Genomic DNA, 21,570 nt, shown 5'->3' with positions numbered 1-21,570 from the left:
GGGACAGTTGTGTAAAGAATTGTGTGGTGTGAGCTTGTTATCATTCGAGTTGTTCATGTTTGGCTTGGGAATGTGTGATGGAGTGAAGGAGAGAGTGTTGTGGTTAATAGTTGCATGTATAAAGGAAGTATTATGGGATGTGAGGAATGTGTATGTTTTTAAGAGAAAGGAAATTGTAGTAAAGAATAGTCTAAAAGTGATTTTGGGGAAGATGTATGTGTGTTTTCTATGGGATAAAAGAAGAAGGGGGGAGGTGGATGCCGAAGGGATTTGGAAGGTGAAGAAGTGGAGATTCCTTGTAAATATGTCTTGATTTGTTTTTTCTGATGTTGTATTAAACTGAAATTTTCCGATGATGATGGGAACAGCTTTTGTGTTTTGGATTTGACGCAGCTGTTTGGGATTTTTCTTTGGTCTTGGATTTCTGGACCGTAGATTTTCCCATCTGAGGGAAAAAAAAAAAAAAAAAAAGAAACAGCTGTCTGTGGATGGATACCATGCTTGGCATAGGTGGCTTTCCTTCATAGGATGCTGCCCTTCCCGTGGTTGTTCCTTCCCGGGGAAAGGCCTGGCTTTTCACTGCTTGTGTCGAGAAACACATGATGGTGTCTCCGCAGCTTCTTTACATGCATCTGCATATTTCCCATAAGGGATGGGAGCAGTGTTCTGGAATCACTGCGTTGAGAAACACATGATGGTGTCTCCGCGGTGTTGGATGTTTTGGTCTCCCCGAGGCCAATCATCTGTGCCTTTATAGCCTTTTTACTAGGCACTGCTCCTAATAGCCAGATTCCTACTCCACACTGATGAGGGGCAAAAACCCCGAAACAGCTGTCTGTGGATGGATACCATGCTTGGCATAGGTGGCTTTCCTTCATAGGATGCTGCCCTTCCCGTGGTTGTTCCTTCCCGGGGAAAGGCCTGGCTATTCACTGCTTGCGTCGAGAAACACGTGATGGTGTCTCCGCAGCTTCTTTACATGCATAATCCAGTATTGGACTGGAAATCTATGTCTGTGTCCAGCTGGGGTTGCCAGGGGGTACATGGTGATGTTCCATTTTTGTCTATTTCGTCTTCCACTCCTTCTGAAGTTCCAGAGTTTTTGTCGGATTATCGGGATGAATTTGATGAGCCCAAAGCCAGTGCCCTACCTCCTCATAGGGATTGCGATTGTGCAATTAATTTGATTCCTGGTAGTAAGTTTCCTAAGGGCCGATTGTTCAATTTATCTGTGCCAGAACACGCCGCTATGCGGAGTTATATGAAGGAATCCTTGGAGAAGGCAATATTCGCCCGTCGTCATCACCGTTAGGAGCAGGGTTCTTTTTTGTGGCCAAGAAGGATGGTTCTTTGAGACCTTGTATTGATTACCGCCTTCTTAATAAAATTACAGTCAAATTTCAGTATCCTTTGCCGTTGCTGTCTGATTTGTTTGCTCGTATTAAAGGGGCTAGTTGGTTCACCAAGATAGATCTGCGAGGGGCGTATAATCTTGTGCGTATTAAACAAGGCGATAAATGGAAAACAGCATTTAATACGCCCGAGGGCCGTTTTGAGTACCTGGTTATGCCATTCGGGCTTTCCAATGCTCCATCAGTATTTCAGTCCGTTATGCATGACATCTTCCGAGAGTACCTGGATAAATTCCTGATTGTGTATTTGGATGATATTTTGGTCTTTTCGGATGATTGGGAGTCTCATGTGAAGCAGGTCAGAATGGTGTTCCAGGTCCTTCGTGCGAATTCCTTGTTTGTGAAGTGGTCAAAGTGTCTCTTTGGAGTTCAGAAGGTTTCATTTTTGGGGTTCATTTTTTCCCCTTCTACTATTGAGATGGACCCTGTTAAAGTCCAGGCCATTTACGATTCGACTCAGCCGACATCTGTGAAGAGCCTGCAAAAGTTCCTGGGCTTTGCTAATTTTTATCGGCGCTTCATCGCTAATTTTTCTAGTGTTGCTAAACCGTTGACTGATTTGACCAAGAAGGGTGCTGATGTGGTCAATTGGTCCTCTGCCGCTGTGGAAGCTTTTCAGGAGTTGAAGCATCATTTTTCTTCTGCCCCTGTGTTGTGCCAGCCAGATGTTTCGCTCCCGTTTCAGGTTGAGGTTGATGCTTCTGAGATTGGAGCAGGGGCTGTTTTGTCGCAAAGAAGTTCTGATGGCTCGGTGATGAAGCCATGTGCTTTCTTTTCTAGAAAGTTTTCGCCTGCTGAGCGTAATTATGATGTTGGTAATCGTGAGTTGTTGGCCATGAAGTGGGCATTCGAGGAGTGGCGTCATTGGCTTGAAGGAGCCAAGCATCGCGTGGTGGTCTTGACAGATCACAAGAATTTGACTTATCTTGAGTCTGCCAAATGGTTGAATCCGAGACAGGCTCGATGATCATTATTTTTCTCCCATTTTGATTTTGTGGTTTCGTACCTTCCGGGCTCTAAGAGTGTGAAGGCTGATGCCCTGTCAAGGAGTTTTGTGCCTGACTCTCTGGGTGTTCCTGAGCCGGCGGGTATTCTCAAAGAGAGGGCAATTTTGTCTGCCATCTCCCCTGATTTGCGGCGGGTGCTGCAAAAACTTCAGGCTGATAGACCTGACCGTTGCCCAGCGGAGAAACTGTTTGTCCCTGATAGATGGACTAGTAGAGTTATCTCTGAGATTCATTGTTCAGTGTTGGCTGGGCATCCTGGAATCTTTGGTACCAGAGATTTGGTGGCTAGATCCTTTTGGTGGCCGTCTTTGTCACGGGATGTGCGTTCTTTTGTGCAGTCCTGTGGGACTTGTGCTCGGGCTAAGCCCTGCTGTTCTCGTGCCAGTGGGTTGCTTTTGCCCTTGCCGGTCCCGAAGAGGCCCTGGACGCATATTTCTATGGATTTTATTTCGGATCTCCCCGTCTCTCAAAAGATGTCGGTCATTTGGGTGGTTTGTGATCGCTTTTCTAAGATGGTCCATTTGGTAACTTTGTCTAAATTGCCTTCCTCCTCTGATTTAGTGCCATTATTTTTCCAGCATGTGGTTCGTTTACATGGTATCCCGGAGAACATCGTTTCTGACAGAGGTTCCCAGTTTGTTTCGAGGTTTTGGCGATCCTTTTGTGCTAGGATGGGCATTGATTTGTCTTTTTCCTCGGCTTTCCATCCTCAGACAAATGGCCAAACCGAACGAACTAATCAAACTTTGGAAACATATCTGAGATTCTTTGTTTCTGCTGATCAGGATGATTGGGTGTCCTTTTTGCCATTGGCTGAGTTCGCCCTTAATAATCGGGCCAGCTCGGCTACTTTGGTTTCGCCGTTTTTCTGCAATTCTGGTTTCCATCCTCGTTTCTCTTCAGGGCAGGTTGAGTCTTCGGACTGTCCTGGTGTAGATACTGTGGTGGATAGGTTGCAGCAGATTTGGACTCATGTGGTGGACAATTTGACATTGTCCCAGGAGAAGGCTCAACGTTTCGCTAACCGCCGGCGCTGTGTGGGTCCCCGACTTCGTGTTGGGGATTTGGTTTGGTTGTCGTCTCGTTATGTTCCTATGAAGGTTTCCTCTCCTAAGTTTAAGCCTCGTTTCATTGGTCCGTATAAGATTTCTGAGGTTATCAATCCTGTGTCATTTCGTTTGGCCCTTCCTGCTTCTTTTGCCATCCATAATGTGTTCCATAGGTCTTAATTGCAGAGATACGTGGAGCCTGTGGTTCCATCCGTTGATCCTCCTGCCCCGCTGTTGGTTGAGGGGGAGTTGGAGTATGTGGTGGAGAAGATTTTGGATTCTCGTATTTTGAGACGGAAACTCCAGTACCTGGTCAAGTGGAAGGGTTATGGTCAGGAAGATAATTCCTGGGTTTTTGCCTCTGATGTTCATGCTGCCGTTCTGGTTCGTGCCTTTCATTTGGCTCCTCCTGGTCGGCCTGGGGGCTCTGGTGAGGGTTCGGTGACCCCTCCTCAAGGAGGGGGGTACTGTTGTGAATTCTGTTGTCGGGCTCCCTCCTGTGGTCATGAATGGTACTTCGGCTGGTTCTGTCCATGGACTTCCTCTGGTGGGTGTTTCTGAGTTTCCTTCCACAGGTGACGTGGTTAATTCGTTAGCTGGCTGCTCTATTTAACTCCAGTTAGATCTTTGCTCCATGCCACCTGTCAATGTTCCAGTATTGGTCTAGTTCACTCCTGGATCGTTCTTGTGACCTGTCTTCCCAGCAGAAGCTAAGTTCCTGCTTGTATTTTCTTTGGTTTGCTATTTTTCTGTCCAGCTTGCTATTTTTATTGTTGTCTTGCTTGCTGGAAGCTCTGGGACGCAGAGGGAGTTCCTCCGCACCGTGAGTCGGTGCGGAGGGTCTTTTTGTGCCCTCTGCGTGGTCTTTTTGTAGCTTTTTGTGCTGACCGCAAAGCAACCTTTCCTATCCTCAGTCTGTTCAGTAAGTCGGGCCTCACTTTGCTAAATCTATTTCATCTCTGTGTTTGTATTTTCACCTTTACTCACAGTCATTATATGTGGGGGGCTGCCTTTTCCTTTGCGGAATTTCTCTGAGGCAAGGTAGGCTTTATTTTTCTATCTTCAGGGCTAGCTCGTTCCTTAGGCTGTGCCGAGTTGCATAGGGAGCATTAGGAGCAATCCACGGCTATTTCTAGTGTGCGTGATAGGATTAGGGATTGCGGTCAGCAGAGTTCCCACGTCCCAGAGCTCGTCCTTTATTATCAGTAACTATCAGGTCATTCCGTGTGCTCTTAACCACCAGGTCCATTATTGTCCTGACCACCAGGTCATAACAGTAGTGTTGGTGGAGCTTCAGGTGGTCGTCGGAAAAGCAATATAGCACCTAAGTCTCGAGTTGTTGAGCCAGCGTCATCGTCTGGCTACACAAGGCCTCAAAAGCTACCTTTTCTGGGAGTAGGAAAACCGCTTTTAAAGCTGGAGCAGCAGGAACAAGTTTTGGCTTTTCCTAGCTCTTTCGCCTCCTCTTCGGAAAGTGCAAAATTTAAAAGCAGTGCGTCGTCAGTGGATGCTCCTGGTCAGGAACAAGTCACTTCCTTGTGTCCTTCACCCAGAACAACAGAGAAGGATGCGTCAGGCGACACAACAGGTTACTCCATGGAGCTCTTTGCACATACCGTGCCTGGGTTAGAAAGGTAAATTGTTAACAGGCCATGCCATTACAAGATGAATCGGACATGGAGTGCACAGATGCACAGCTACAGCTAGATTATTATACTGTTCCATTGACTCAGATCACAACATTGCCTTCGCATTGTACCGAGCCAGAATCTGATTCTGATGAGACTATGGTGCCCCGTCCCGAACGCTATAGCACCGGCTTACACGGTGACACAGAGGAAGGTGCACAGGACATAGAAGAGGAGGTGATAGATGACCCAGTTGTTGACCCCGATTGGCAGCCATTGGGGGAACAGGGTGCCGCTGGCAGTAGCTCTGAAGCGGAGGAGGAGGAGCCGCAGCAGGCATCAACATCACAACAGCTTTCATCTGGCAGGCCCGTATCTGGCCAAAAACGGGTGTCAAAACCAAAAACAGTTGTAGGACAGTGTGGCCATCCGGTTAAGGTAGCTCTGTGTGCAATGCCTGAAAAAGGTATTCGATAGTAGGAAGAGTGAAGTCTGGCAATTTTTTAACCAAGATCCGAATGATCGGTGCAAATTAATCTGTAAGAAATGCTCAAGGACCTTTAGCAGAGGTCAGAATGTCAAAAATTTAAATGCAAGTTGCATGCGTAGACATTTAACCACCATGCACTTGCAAACCTGGACTAACTACCAAACGTCCCGTAAAGTTGTTGCACCCGCTCACAATGAAGCTAGTCAGCAACGCTACATTCCTTCCCTCACTGTAAGCCCACTGTTTACGACACCACCTGCAGCAAATGTGGAGGTATCGTCGCAAGGCCAAAGCAGTCAGGGAATCACCAGGTTCTTGGTAGAAAACACTGTATGTAGGCCAACAGCAAGAATACCATCACCAACCCTCTCTCAGTCTGCAATGTCCACCACCACCCCCGGTAGTTCCACCATATGCAGCTCTCCAGTCCAGCTCACCCTACCAGAGACTATCCTTAGGAAAAGGATGTACTCATCCTCTCATCCGCGTACACAGGGTTTGAACGCCCACATTGCTAGACTAATCTCGTTAGAGATTTTGCCCTACCAGTTGGTTGAAAGCAAAGGTTTCAAAGCCCTGATGACCTACACAATACCACGCTATGACCTACCCAGTCAACACTTCTTTGCAAGAAAAGCCATCTCAGCCCTCCACCAGCATGTCAAAGACCGCATTGTCCATGCACTCAGGCAATCAGTCAGTAGAAAGGTGCACCTCACAACAGATGCATGGACCAGTCCAACAAAAGAGAAATGACGAGGGCACTCACCAGTCTTCTTATAGTGCAAAAATCGCTTACTTTATTGATGTGACATCTAAAAATCCAAGGTCGGGTTACCGATGGAGCCGAAGCTCAGGTGAGCAGGAGGGAGTGGAGACGACGGCCGTTTCGCGCTGTGCTTGCGCTTCTACGGGTCAGTGCAGATGAGAGCAAGACAGCGGAAATATAGCACCGGCCAAGGTACCACCCTCCTCCGCTACCTCCCTCCCACAACACATAAAAACACTCTATAAAAAGCACAACTTAAAATAATACAGACATATCGAATATATCTTAACTCGGAACATATTCAATGACAAAACATGCAGTTTTGTGCACAAATACAAACATGTTAAATAACCCTCTTAACATATTAATCATATAAAAGAAACAGTGTGACTGCTCAAAACTTTTACTGAACCTAATCTCACGATTCTAATATCTCACAGAAATATGGATAAATCTACCCTATCGTTGAATCCCAGGGGGCCCATTGCTTCACAACGCATGATCCACCTGGCCTCAACTCTAAGGAGTAAGTTATTCAAATCGCCCCCTCCAGCTGGTAAAGACACCCTTTCCAGTCCTGCAAAAGTGAGGCAATCTACTTTACTCTCATGTTTTTCCCTTACATGCGAGATCAGGCGCGGTACTCCTTTGCCTGTAGCAATCGATCTGCAATGTTCCCTGAACCGCATGAATAGAGGTCGAACAGTTTTCCCAATGTAGTAATACTTGCAAGGACAAAAAATCACGTAAACTACGTGATCTGTCCTGCATGTAATAAAATTTTTTACTACATGTGTGATGCCCCCCATTCTAATGACCCGGTCTGTTACGCGTTGATTGCAGAATGAACAATGACCACACTTAAAGTTACCATGCGGTGCGGTTTTGGCTAGCCAATTTTGGTTTGGTTTAGACAACCGATTTCTCACTAATTTGTCCCTTAATCTTACACTTCTCCTGTTTGCTATAAGGGGACCTCTGGCTGCTACAGCTGCCAACTCTTTATCTTGACTTAAAATGTGCCAATTCCGTTTTATGGCTAGCCTAATCTGGCGGTCCATATTGTTATACGCAAAACAAAAAGTAAACCTCTTTTCTTTTTTACATATTCGTGCCGATGGAACAACCTTATTCTCCATATTTCTTTCCCTCATAACTTCCTCCTGTGCTGAACATAATAGATTTTCTGGGTATCCTCTTTCCCTAAATCTTTGCGCCATTTCTTCTGTTTGTCGCATAAACCCTTTATCTGTGTTATTAACCCGGCTGACTCGTAAAAATTGGCTGCGCGGCAATGCTAATTTTGTGTGAAAAGGATGGAAACTATCATATCGCATCATGGTATTACCTGCCACTGGTTTGCGGTATAAGGACGTGCAGATTTTACCTCCCTCTATTTCTAACAAAACATCCAGAAATTCTAAACGGTTACCTCCATAATTTGACGTAAATGACATGTTCATATTATTACTTTCATTTAGAAAAGACACAAAATTTCTGAACATATCCTCTGTACCGTCCCAGATCAATATCACATCGTCGATATATCTCTGATAATACTTAATGTACTGCAAAAAATTGTTCTTATTAGTATATACATATTTTTCCTCGAAGAGTCCTAAGAATAAATTTGCAAAAGTACAAGCTACCGGAGTCCCCATCGCAGTCCCCACTTCCTGTACATACCACTCATCTAAAAACATAAACGCATTGTGGGTCAAGATGAAATCTAACGCCTCACAAACAAAATTAACAAAATTCCGACTCCTATTCAAGGTGCACAAAATCCGTCCAATAGCTTCAACTCCAGTTTTTTGCGGGATACGCGTATATAAGCTTTCTACGTCTATAGAAGCTAAAGCGTACCCATCATGCCAATCAAAATCTTGTAAACTGGAGAGAAACGAATTGGTATCTTTAAGATATGCTGGAATATCTCTCAACATAGGGCGTAAAAGCCAATCTATATACTGGGACAGGGGCTCAGTGAGCGACCCTATCCCAGATACGATCGGCCGACCTGGAGGGCATTGGACAGACTTGTGCACCTTCGGAATGTGGTACCAGTGGGGTCTGGTGGGGAACTCCGGTAGCAAGCATTCCGCTTTTCTTTGAGTTATTACCCCCAATTCTACATACTTTCTTAGGAAAGACCTAAGGTCACTTTTATACTTCTGCAAAGGACTCCCCGATAACAATCTGTACACCCGTGTATCACATAACTGTCGTCTGGCTTCGTCGATGTAATATGATCTGGGAAGCAGTACAATCTTTCCTCCTTTATCAGCAGCTCTCACCACTGTATCATCCCAAGACCGAATTTCTCTAAGGGCTAGCTGTTCTTCTTTGGTTAAATTACTAAGGGATTTAGGATATATAAGCGCTTCCACATCCTTGATCACCTGAGCCTCGAATAAGTCTATCACATTCCCCGGGGATACTACCGGCATAAATCTGGAAGATACCCCACCTGTAAAAGGCAAAACTTTATCCTCTAACGGAGCCTGACTCTCCATGTTATCATTAATACCTAGGAGTAATCTTGCCTCCTCTCTTTCATCAGCCAGAGCCCCTGTTCCTGCCATAAAGCCTAATGGACCAATAATAACCGGTTTTTCTCCTTCTGGAATGTGTATGACTGGTGCTTTATTATTAAACATTTTATAAAGATGAATTTTCCTAGTTGATTTGAAAAGATCAATCTTAAAATCCGTGAGGTTAAACTCCTGAGGAATGCAGAATCCTAAACCCTTAGTTAACAACGACAAATGAATAGGGGTTAATATATGGTCAGTCAAATTAATTATAGTTCCACCAGCCGAATTGTCTAATATTTGCGAGTCCACGCTACGTGTTTGCGTTTCTGTTGTCTGTTCAACCCGCCTCTTCCTTCTGCTCCTCCGGGTCTTTCTTCTAAAGGGGTCGATGTTTCAGGGATTTCTGAGTCCACCGCTGATGGTATTTCTAAGGAACTTGCCGAATTGCCTATCTCATCACTTAAGCTAGATTCAGATTCCGTGGTTAAATATTCTCTTTTACGGTAATTATTTTTTCCTCTATTATTTTTTCTCCAATTATTTCCGTTTTTATTTCTATTTCTATTTTTATTTACTCCCCCCTCATCTTCTCTTTTGTTAATCCATGAAAAGACATGTCCTGTATCAAAATCAATTTTGTCACGGACAAATTTGTCCCTTTTTCTTAATTTCACATTAACTTGAATGGGGGTAAGTTTATTTTCCAGTCTTTTATTAAAAGCAGTCCACTGAGTTTCAGATAATCTTGTTTTAAGCTCTGTTTGTGTTTTAATAAGATCTTTATTTAATTCTTCATAACTTTGCATGTTTGTTTTGAGCACCAAAGCCAATAAATCCTGAGAGCATTTCAGCATAATACTTTCCCATTCCTTCCGGAACTCTGCGTTATCATTATGCTGCGAAATTTGTTTCCATACTCTTAGTCCACGGGGAACTCTCCCGTTATCACAATATGACTGGAGTGATTTATTAGTCCAAAATAGTTTAATTTCTTTTTCAGCCAAGTTAGTCATTCTAAATTCCAGTGCTTTAGTACTAAAAGAGCGTATCCCCTCCTCCTGCTCACACTCATGGAAATAATTATCCACATCGTCTCGACCAGCTTGTAATCCCAATCTGGGTTGTGCAGCCGTTAACTCCATATGTTCCATACTAGGACGCACAGGCTGTGATTCCACCTCGTATAGAGATAAATTCAAAGGCGTGCTCAGCCCTCCAAAAAGGAATATATACCAAGTCTCTATAAAAGGAAAAAAGGGGGGGCGGCACTGCCTTCAAAAAGAACGGTCACAAGCCAAGTGGTAAATTCACACTTCAGTGCTTAAATGGGTTAACCTTTGCTGCCACATTGCACACCTCGGGTGCTCCTCGTATATGAAACAAGTCCAACTATACAGTCCAACAAAAGAGAAATGACGAGGGCACTCACCAGTCTTCTTATAGTGCAAAAATCGCTTACTTTATTGATGTGACATCTAAAAATCCAAGGTCGGGTTACCGATGGAGCCGAAGCTCAGGTGAGCAGGAGGGAGTGGAGACGACGGCCGTTTCGCGCTGTGCTTGCGCTTCTACGGGTCAGTGCAGATGAGAGCAAGACAGCGGAAATATAGCACCGGCCAAGGTACCACCCTCCTCCGCTACCTCCCTCCCACAACACATAAAAACACTCTATAAAAAGCACAACTTAAAATAATACAGACATATCGAATATATCTTAACTCGGAACATATTCAATGACAAAACATGCAGTTTTGTGCACAAATACAAACATGTTAAATAACCCTCTTAACATATTAATCATATAAAAGAAACAGTGTGACTGCTCAAAACTTTTACTGAACCTAATCTCACGATTCTAATATCTCACAGAAATATGGATAAATCTACCCTATCGTTGAATCCCAGGGGGCCCATTGCTTCACAACGCATGATCCACCTGGCCTCAACTCTAAGGAGTAAGTTATTCAAATCGCCCCCTCCAGCTGGTAAAGACACCCTTTCCAGTCCTGCAAAAGTGAGGCAATCTACTTTACTCTCATGTTTTTCCCTTACATGCGAGATCAGGCGCGGTACTCCTTTGCCTGTAGCAATCGATCTGCAATGTTCCCTGAACCGCATGAATAGAGGTCGAACAGTTTTCCCAATGTAGTAATACTTGCAAGGACAAAAAATCACGTAAACTACGTGATCTGTCCTGCATGTAATAAAATTTTTTACTACATGTGTGATGCCCCCCATTCTAATGACCCGGTCTGTTACGCGTTGATTGCAGAATGAACAATGACCACACTTAAAGTTACCATGCGGTGCGGTTTTGGCTAGCCAATTTTGGTTTGGTTTAGACAACCGATTTCTCACTAATTTGTCCCTTAATCTTACACTTCTCCTGTTTGCTATAAGGGGACCTCTGGCTGCTACAGCTGCCAACTCTTTATCTTGACTTAAAATGTGCCAATTCCGTTTTATGGCTAGCCTAATCTGGCGGTCCATATTGTTATACGCAAAACAAAAAGTAAACCTCTTTTCTTTTTTACATATTCGTGCCGATGGAACAACCTTATTCTCCATATTTCTTTCCCTCATAACTTCCTCCTGTGCTGAACATAATAGATTTTCTGGGTATCCTCTTTCCCTAAATCTTTGCGCCATTTCTTCTGTTTGTCGCATAAACCCTTTATCTGTGTTATTAACCCGGCTGACTCGTAAAAATTGGCTGCGCGGCAATGCTAATTTTGTGTGAAAAGGATGGAAACTATCATATCGCATCATGGTATTACCTGCCACTGGTTTGCGGTATAAGGACGTGCAGATTTTACCTCCCTCTATTTCTAACAAAACATCCAGAAATTCTAAACGGTTACCTCCATAATTTGACGTAAATGACATGTTCATATTATTACTTTCAATTAGAAAAGACACAAAATTTCTGAACATATCCTCTGTACCGTCCCAGATCAATATCACATCGTCGATATATCTCTGATAATACTTAATGTACTGCAAAAAATTGTTCTTATTAGTATATACATATTTTTCCTCGAAGAGTCCTAAGAATAAATAAACCGGTTATTATTGGTCCATTAGGCTTTATGGCAGGAACAGGGGCTCTGGCTGATGAAAGAGAGGAGGCAAGATTACTCCTAGGTATTAATGATAACATGGAGAGTCAGGCTCCGTTAGAGGATAAAGTTTTGCCTTTTACAGGTGGGGTATCTTCCAGATTTATGCCGGTAGTATCCCCGGGGAATGTGATAGACTTATTCGAGGCTCAGGTGATCAAGGATGTGGAAGCGCTTATATATCCTAAATCCCTTAGTAATTTAACCAAAGAAGAACAGCTAGCCCTTAGAGAAATTCGGTCTTGGGATGATACAGTGGTGAGAGCTGCTGATAAAGGAGGAAAGATTGTACTGCTTCCCAGATCATATTACATCGACGAAGCCAGACGACAGTTATGTGATACACGGGTGTACAGATTGTTATCGGGGAGTCCTTTGCAGAAGTATAAAAGTGACCTTAGGTCTTTCCTAAGAAAGTATGTAGAATTGGGGGTAATAACTCAAAGAAAAGCGGAATGCTTGCTACCGGAGTTCCCCACCAGACCCCACTGGTACCACATTCCGAAGGTGCACAAGTCTGTCCAATGCCCTCCAGGTCGGCCGATCGTATCTGGGATAGGGTCGCTCACTGAGCCCCTGTCCCAGTATATAGATTGGCTTTTACGCCCTATGTTGAGAGATATTCCAGCATATCTTAAAGATACCAATTCGTTTCTCTCCAGTTTACAAGATTTTGATTGGCATGATGGGTACGCTTTAGCTTCTATAGACGTAGAAAGCTTATATACGCGTATCCCGCAAAAAACTGGAGTTGAAGCTATTGGACGGATTTTGTGCACCTTGAATAGGAGTCGGAATTTTGTTAATTTTGTTTGTGAGGCGTTAGATTTCATCTTGACCCACAATGCGTTTATGTTTTTAGATGAGTGGTATGTACAGGAAGTGGGGACTGCGATGGGGACTCCGGTAGCTTGTACTTTTGCAAATTTATTCTTAGGACTCTTCGAGGAAAAATATGTATATACTAATAAGAACAATTTTTTGCAGTACATTAAGTATTATCAGAGATATATCGACGATGTGATATTGATCTGGGACGGTACAGAGGATATGTTCAGAAATTTTGTGTCTTTTCTAAATGAAAGTAATAATATGAACATGTCATTTACGTCAAATTATGGAGGTAACCGTTTAGAATTTCTGGATGTTTTGTTAGAAATAGAGGGAGGTAAAATCTGCACGTCCTTATACCGCAAACCAGTGGCAGGTAATACCATGATGCGATATGATAGTTTCCATCCTTTTCACACAAAATTAGCATTGCCGCGCAGCCAATTTTTACGAGTCAGCCGGGTTAATAACACAGATAAAGGGTTTATGCGACAAACAGAAGAAATGGCACAAAGATTTAGGGAAAGAGGATACCCAGAAAATCTATTATGTTCAGCACAGGAGGAAGTTATGAGGGAAAGAAATATGGAGAATAAGGTTGTTCCATCGGCACGAATATGTAAAAAAGAAAAGAGGTTTACTTTTTGTTTTGCGTATAACAATATGGACCGCCAGATTAGGCTAGCCATAAAACGGAATTGGCACATTTTAAGTCAAGATAAAGAGTTGGCAGCTGTAGCAGCCAGAGGTCCCCTTATAGCAAACAGGAGAAGTGTAAGATTAAGGGACAAATTAGTGAGAAATCGGTTGTCTAAACCAAACCAAAATTGGCTAGCCAAAACCGCACCGCATGGTAACTTTAAGTGTGGTCATTGTTCATTCTGCAATCAACGCGTAACAGACCGGGTCATTAGAATGGGGGGCATCACACATGTAGTAAAAAATTTTATTACATGCAGGACAGATCACGTAGTTTACGTGATTTTTTGTCCTTGCAAGTATTACTACATTGGGAAAACTGTTCGACCTCTATTCATGCGGTTCAGGGAACATTGCAGATCGATTGCTACAGGCAAAGGAGTACCGCGCCTGATCTCGCATGTAAGGGAAAAACATGAGAGTAAAGTAGATTGCCTCACTTTTGCAGGACTGGAAAGGGTGTCTTTACCAGCTGGAGGGGGCGATTTGAATAACTTACTCCTTAGAGTTGAGGCCAGGTGGATCATGCGTTGTGAAGCAATGGGCCCCCTGGGATTCAACGATAGGGTAGATTTATCCATATTTCTGTGAGATATTAGAATCGTGAGATTAGGTTCAGTAAAAGTTTTGAGCAGTCACACTGTTTCTTTTATATGATTAATATGTTAAGAGGGTTATTTAACATGTTTGTATTTGTGCACAAAACTGCATGTTTTGTCATTGAATATGTTCCGAGTTAAGATATATTCGATATGTCTGTATTATTTTAAGTTGTGCTTTTTATAGAGTGTTTTTATGTGTTGTGGGAGGGAGGTAGCGGAGGAGGGTGGTACCTTGGCCGGTGCTATATTTCCGCTGTCTTGCTCTCATCTGCACTGACCCGTAGAAGCGCAAGCACAGCGCGAAACGGCCGTCGTCTCCACTCCCTCCTGCTCACCTGAGCTTCGGCTCCATCGGTAACCCGACCTTGGATTTTTAGATGTCACATCAATAAAGTAAGCGATTTTTGCACTATAAGAAGACTGGTGAGTGCCCTCGTCATTTCTCTTTTGTTGGACTGTATAGTTGGACTTGTTTCATATACGAGGAGCACCCGAGGTGTGCAATGTGGCAGCAAAGGTTAACCCATTTAAGCACTGAAGTGTGAATTTACCACTTGGCTTGTGACCGTTCTTTTTGAAGGCAGTGCCGCCCCCCCTTTTTTCCTTTTATAGAGATGCATGGACCAGTAGGCATGGCCAGGGACGTTACGTGTCTATCATGGTGCACTGGGTTAATGTGGTGGATGCAGGGTACACAGGGGACAGCCATAGTGGCACAGTTCTGCCTAGCCCATGGTCTAGGAAACAGTTGGCTGTAGGCATTTGCCTCTCCTCCTCCTCCTCCAGAAGCTAAAGCTCGCCCACAGAACGCAGTTGCACAACCACTCCATCTGCAGCTGCCAGTGTTGCAACCTGGTGTCCCATTATGGAACAGCTTGTGGGAAGCGTCAGCAGGCTGTTTTGGAAATGAAGTGTTTGGGCGACAACAGTCACACCGCGGAAGTTCTGTCCGACTTCTTGCAGCAACAAACTAAGTCATGGCTGGGCAGTGTACATCTTGAGGTAGGCAACGTAGTCAGTAATAACGGAAGGAATTTTATGGCTGCCATAGCCCTTTCACAACTGAAACACATTCCTTGCCTGGCTCACACCTTGAACCTCGTGGTGCAGTGCTTCCTGAAAAGTTATCCGGGGTTACCTGGCCTGCTCCTGAAGGTGCGAAGACTTTGCTCGCACATCCGCCGTTCGCCCATACACTCCAGCCGTATGCAGAACCATCTTTGAAGCTTCCCCAACACGCCTAATAATCGACGTTGCAACAAGGTGGAACTGCACCCTGCACATGCTTCAGAGGTTGTGCGAATAGAGGCGTGCTGTTATTCATTTGTGGGACGATACACATACACGGGCAGGCAGTTGGAAGGAAGACATGGAGTTGTCAGGTGTGCAGTGGTCGAAGCTACAAGATCTGTGTCAAGTTCTTCAGTGTTTTGAGGAATGCACACACCTGGTTAGTGCAGACGATGCCATCATAAGCATGAGCATCCCCTAATGCGTCTGCTGATGCAAAGTTTGATGCACATAAAGGAGCAGGCGTCTGCAGCCGAGGACGAGGGTAACCTTGATGACAGTCAGCCACGGTCTGCTCAGGGAAGTCTCCTGGACGAGGTGGCGGACGAAGAGGAGGAGGACGAGGAGGATGATGGGGATGAATATTTATGGGAGGAGGAAGATTCTCAGGGGCAATAGAAACTGGTGCTGTTGCAAGGTCAGATACAGGGTTTTTGAGGGAGACAAGTGATGTAGATTTGCCAGAAAGTGCTCCTCAACCCAGCACAAGCAGTGAATTGACACCTGGAACATTGGCCCACATGGCGGATTATGCCTTGCGTATCCTAAAAAGGGAACCACGCATTATAAAAATGATGACCGATGACGATTACTGGTTGGCCTGCCTCCTGGATCCACGCTATAAATGGAAATTGCAAAATATCATGCCACATGAGAACCTTGAGCAAATATTGGCTACCAAACAAGCAACTCTTGTAGACCGTTTGATTCAGGCATCACCAGCACACAGCGGCGGTGATGGTCCTCACACGAGCTGCAGGGGGCAACGTGGCAGAGGTGTTAGAGGTGCACAAATCAGAAGTGGCATTGGTTTTATGACCAGGTTGTGGAGTGATTTCGCAATGACCGCAGACACAACAGGTACTGCAGCATCAATTCAAAATGACAGGAGACAACATTTGTCCAGTATGGTTACTAACTATTTTTCCTCCCTTATCAATGTTCTCCCTCACAAGTCATTCCCATTTGATTACTGGGCATCCAAAATAGACACCTGGCCTGAATTGGCCAAATATGCATTGCAGGAGCTTGCTTGCCCAGCAGCTAGTGTGCTATCAGAAAGAGTATTTAGTGCTCTTGGTTCAATACTGACCGAAAAAAGTAGTCGTCTGGCTACCCAAAATGTTGATGATCTAACCTTCATTAAAATGAACCAATCATGGATTTCTAATATTTTTGCCCCACCTTTCCCTGCTGACACCTAGCTTTCCTCTAAAAAGGTCTTGCTTTTGAACTAGTCTTACTGACTGCTCCAATTTCTCCATTTGCAGGTGCTGTATGTCCAGCATACGCCATTTTTACACCTCCCAAAATGAGCTGACTCCCCCCACGGGGCCGTGGTCACCACTTGGCGCAAGCACCTGTGCGATTGCCGATTGGCTGAAGAGGTGGGTGTGCCCACTTTTGGGCGATGGCACTGGCATAGGGTCCCTCATAGTACAATGAAGTGTCTCTGGCAGTGGTGGTGCGCACCCAACGTCAGACACACCGTCATATCATGAGGGGCCCTGGGCCAGTACCGCTGCCCATGAGAAAGTGCCCCCCCAGCTCAATCAGTGCTCTACCACTTGCAAAATTATCTCTCACTCCTCCACCACTGTTTAGTCTGTGCGGTTAAATCCTTCACTGCCAATACCAATTTGTTGACATGTATGATGCTAGTAAAAATATTCATGGGCCCTGTCCTACATTTACACCAGTTAATTCTTTGTGCCAAATACCACTGTCTGCAAGTCAGCAGAGGAGCCCACCCCTGTACCTAGGTATGCTAACCGGTTTATTTGTGATTTTTTTTTTTTTTGCAAGACATTAACCTCACTTTATTATTTTGGCCTACTAACTGTGTCATACACTCCTTCCAATTGTCCTCTGCTGACCACACCAATGGTGCCTGTGTACCCCTGTAACCTATTTAACCCCTTCATGACCCAGCCTATTTTGACCTTAAAGACCTTGCCGTTTTTTGCAATTCTGACCAGTGTCCCTTTATGAGGTAATAACTCAGGAACTCTTCAACGGATCCTAGCGGTTCTGAGATTGTTTTTTCGTGACATATTGGGCTTCATGTTAGTGGTAAATTTAGGTCAATAAATTCTGCGTTTATTTGTGATAAAAACGGAAATTTGGCGAAAATTTTGAAAATTTCGCAATTTTCACATTTTGAATTTTTATTCTGTTAAACCAGAGAGTTATGTGACACAAAATAGTTAATAAATAACATTTCCCACATGTATACTTTACATCAGCGCAATTTTGGAAACAAAATTTTCTTTTGCTAGGAAGTTATAAGGGTTAAAACTTGACCAGCGATTTCTCATTTTTACAACGAAATTTATAAAACCATTTTTTTTAGGGACCACCTCACATTTGAAGTCAGTTTGATGGGTCTATATGGCTGAAGATACTCAAAAGTGACACCATTCTAAAAACTGCACCCCTCAAGGTACTCAAAACCACATTCAAGAAGTTTAACAACCCTTCAGGTGCTTCACAGCAGCAGAAGCAACATGGAAGGAAAAAATGAACATTTAACTTTTTAGTTACAAAAATTATTTTTTAGCAACAATATTTTTATTTTCCCAATGGTAAAAGGAGAAACTGAACCACGAAAGTTGTTGTCCAATTTGTCCTGAGTACGCTGATACCTCATATGTGGGGGTAAACCACTGTTTGGGCGCACGGCAGGGCTTGGAAGGGAAGGAGCGCCATTTGACTTTTTGAATCAAAAATTGGCTCCACTCTTAAGCGGACACCATGTCACGTTTGGAGAGCCCCCGTGTGCCTAAAAATTGGAGCTCCCCCACAAGTGACCCCATTTTGGAAACTAGATGCCCCAAGGAACTTATTTAGATGCATAGTGAGCACTTTTAACCCCAGGTGCTTCACAAATTGATCCGTAAAAATGAAAAAGTACTTTTTTTTCACAAAAAAATTCTTTTAGCCTCAATTTTTTCATTTTCACATGGGGAACAGGACAAAATGGATCCTAAAATTTGTTGGGCAATTTCTCCTGAGTACACCAATACCTCACATGTGGGGGTAAACCACTGTTTGGGCACATGGTAAGGCTCGGAAGGGAAGGAGCGCCATTTGACTTTTTGAATGAAAAATTATCTCCATCGTTAGCGGACACCATGTCGCGTTTGGAGAGCCCCTGTGTGCCTAAACATTGGCGCTCCCCCACAAGTGACCCCATTTTGGAAACTAGACCCCCCAAGGAACTTATCTAGATGCCTAGTGAGCACTTTAAACCCTCAGTTGCTTTACAGAAGTTCATAACGTAGAGCCATGAAAATAAAAAATAATTTTTCTTTCCTCAAAAATGATTTTTAGCCTGGAATTTCCTATTTTGCCAAGGGTAATAGGAGAAATTGGACCCCAAATGTTGTTGTCCAGTTTGTCCTGAGTATGCTGATACCCCATATGTGGGGGTAAGCCAGTGTTTGGGCGCACGGCAGGGCTCGGAAGGGAAGGCACGCCATTTGGCTTTTTAAATGGAAAATTAGCTCCAATCATTAGCGGACACCATGTCACGTTTGGAGAGCCCCTGTGGGCCTAAACATTGGAGATCCCCCAGAAATGACCCCATTTTGGAAACTAGACCCCCAAAGGATCTAATCTAGATGTGTGGTGAGGACTTTGAACCCCCAAGTGCTTCACAGAAATTTATAACGCAGAGCCATGAAAAAAAAAAATTATTTTCTCAAAAGTGATCTTATAGCCTGCAATTTTTTATTTTCCCAAGGGTAACAGGAGAAATTTAACCCCAAAAGGTGTTGTCCAGTTTCTCCTGAGTACGCTGATACACCATATGTGGGGGTAAACCACTGTTTGAGCACATGCCGGGGCTCGGAAGTGAAGTAGTGATGTTTTGAAATGCAGACTTTGATGGAATGCTCTGTGGGCGTCACGTTGCGTTTGCAGAGCCCCTGATGTGGCTAAACAGTAGAAACCCCCACAAGTGACCCCATTTTGGAAACTAGACCCCGAAAGGAACTTATCTAGATGTGTGGTGAGCACTTTGAACCCCCAAGTGCTTCACAGAAGTTTATAATGCAGAGCCGTGAAAGTAATAAATACGTTTTCTTTCCTCAAAAATAATTATTTAGCCCAGAATTTTTTAATTTTCCCAAGGGTAACAGGAGAAATTGGACCCCAAAAGTTGTTGTCCAGTTTCTCCTGAGTACGTTGGTACCCATGTGTGGGGGTAAACCACTGTTTGGGCACACGTCGGGGCTCAGAAGGGAAGTAGTGACTTTTGAAATGCAGACTTTGATGGAATGGTCTGCGGGCGTCACGTTGCGTTTGCAGAGCCCCTGGTGTGCCTAAACAGTAGAAACCCCCCACAAGTGACCCCATTTTAGAAACTAGACCCCCCAAGTAGAGTTGAGCGACCTTGACCTTTTTAGAGTCGAGCCGGGTTTTGCGAAACCCGACTATGTCCAAAGTCGGGTCGAGTGAAATCGGCCGATTATGACGTAAAGTCGGGATCGACCGAAACACGAAACCCAATGCAAGTCAATGGGGCAGCATAGTCGGCAGTGAGTGGGGGCCAGGAAAACACCTAGAGTGCCCATTTTAATGTCAAAACCATCCATTCTTCTTAATGAAGCTTGTCAAGCGTAATTTACCTTATAATAATTGGAAGGCATTTGAAATTGGGGGTCATTTGGCTAAAGTTGTGGGGGGTAGGGCTGGTTCAAGTAATTAGTGGGCCCAGGAAATCTGGACCACGTCACGGCAGTGGAGCAGGGAGAGGTAAGTATTTCAACTTTGCAAGTGCTGTGAACCTGAGCAAGCAGGGGGGGCCCACTCGTTGGCATTGGCACTGGCACAGGGCCCCTCAAAGTACAGCGGTGTGTTTGCACGGCGGGGGCGCCTCCCACCGGCAGCAACACTTTTGCGTACTATGAGAGGCCCTGTGCCAGTGACGTCGCCAACTAGTATTCCTCCCCCCACCTGATGAAGGAACCTGCACTTTCATCTGCACCTTCCTCTTTGTCCCCGTGTAAGGTGGTATGGTATGCGGGAAGAGCAACCTGACTTTCAGCAGGGTCACAATGTTGTTGTGTAGCGTGCACGGGGAATGTTGCGTTATGGGTCAATGTACCAGCAGACTCATCTATCACTGGCTGGGCAATGGGCACGATGAAGTGGAAACACAGATATAGGCCCAAAGAAGAAAGTGGGCTAAATGCAGTTCAAAATTGGTAACACAGGAATAACCAGGGGGCATTGCAGTGGAGGACAACTGGAATGAGAGGCTGACACAGAGAGTAGGGCCAAATCAGTAAGTAGTCGAAATGCAGTTCAAAATTGGCAACCGTAGTAAACAGGCGGCACAGCTTTGTTCAGTGGAGGAGAACAGCAAGGAGTGGCAGACACCGATAGTAGGCCCCAAACCAACTAGTACGCCAAATGCAGTTGTTCCATTTAACCACAATTTAATGAGAGCCTGAAGATAGAAGCTCAGGAAAGGCAACCTGGGGAACACCTTGGAGTGTAACACACCATCTCTCTCCACCCCATACCCATTTTGTATGGCCTAATGCAGTGTACTTTTCTACAACTACTAAACGAGAGTCGGAAGACCGAAGCAATGGCAAGGAAACCTGGGGAACACCTTAGAGTGTAACACACCCTCTCTCTACACCCCATACCCAATTTGAAGGTCTAATGCAGTGTAGTTTCCAAGAACTACTAAACGAGAGCCGGAAGATCGAAGCTCAGGAAAGGCAACCTGGGGAACACCTTGGAGTGTAACACACCCTCTCGCTACACCCCATACCCAATTTGAAGGCCTAATGCAGCGTAGTTTCCAACAACTACTAAACGAGAGCCGGAAGATCGAAGCTCAGGAAAGGCAACCTGGGGAACACCTTGGAGTGTAACAAACCCTCTCTCTACACCCCATACCCAATTTGTAGGCCTAATGCAGCGTAGTTTCCGACAACTACTAAACGAGAGCCGGAATATCGAAGCTCAGGAAAGGCAACCTGGGGAACACCTTGGAGTGTAACACACCCTCTCTCTACACCCCATACCCAATTTGTAGGCCTAATGCAGCGTAGTTTCCGACAACTACTAAACGAGAGCCGGAATATCGAAGCTCAGGAAAGGCAACCTGGGGAACACCT

This window comes from Ranitomeya imitator, chromosome 1, assembly GCF_032444005.1.
Source record: "Ranitomeya imitator isolate aRanImi1 chromosome 1, aRanImi1.pri, whole genome shotgun sequence".
Taxonomy (NCBI): Eukaryota; Metazoa; Chordata; class Amphibia; order Anura; family Dendrobatidae; genus Ranitomeya; species Ranitomeya imitator.
This window is presented reverse-complemented; position numbering follows the sequence as displayed.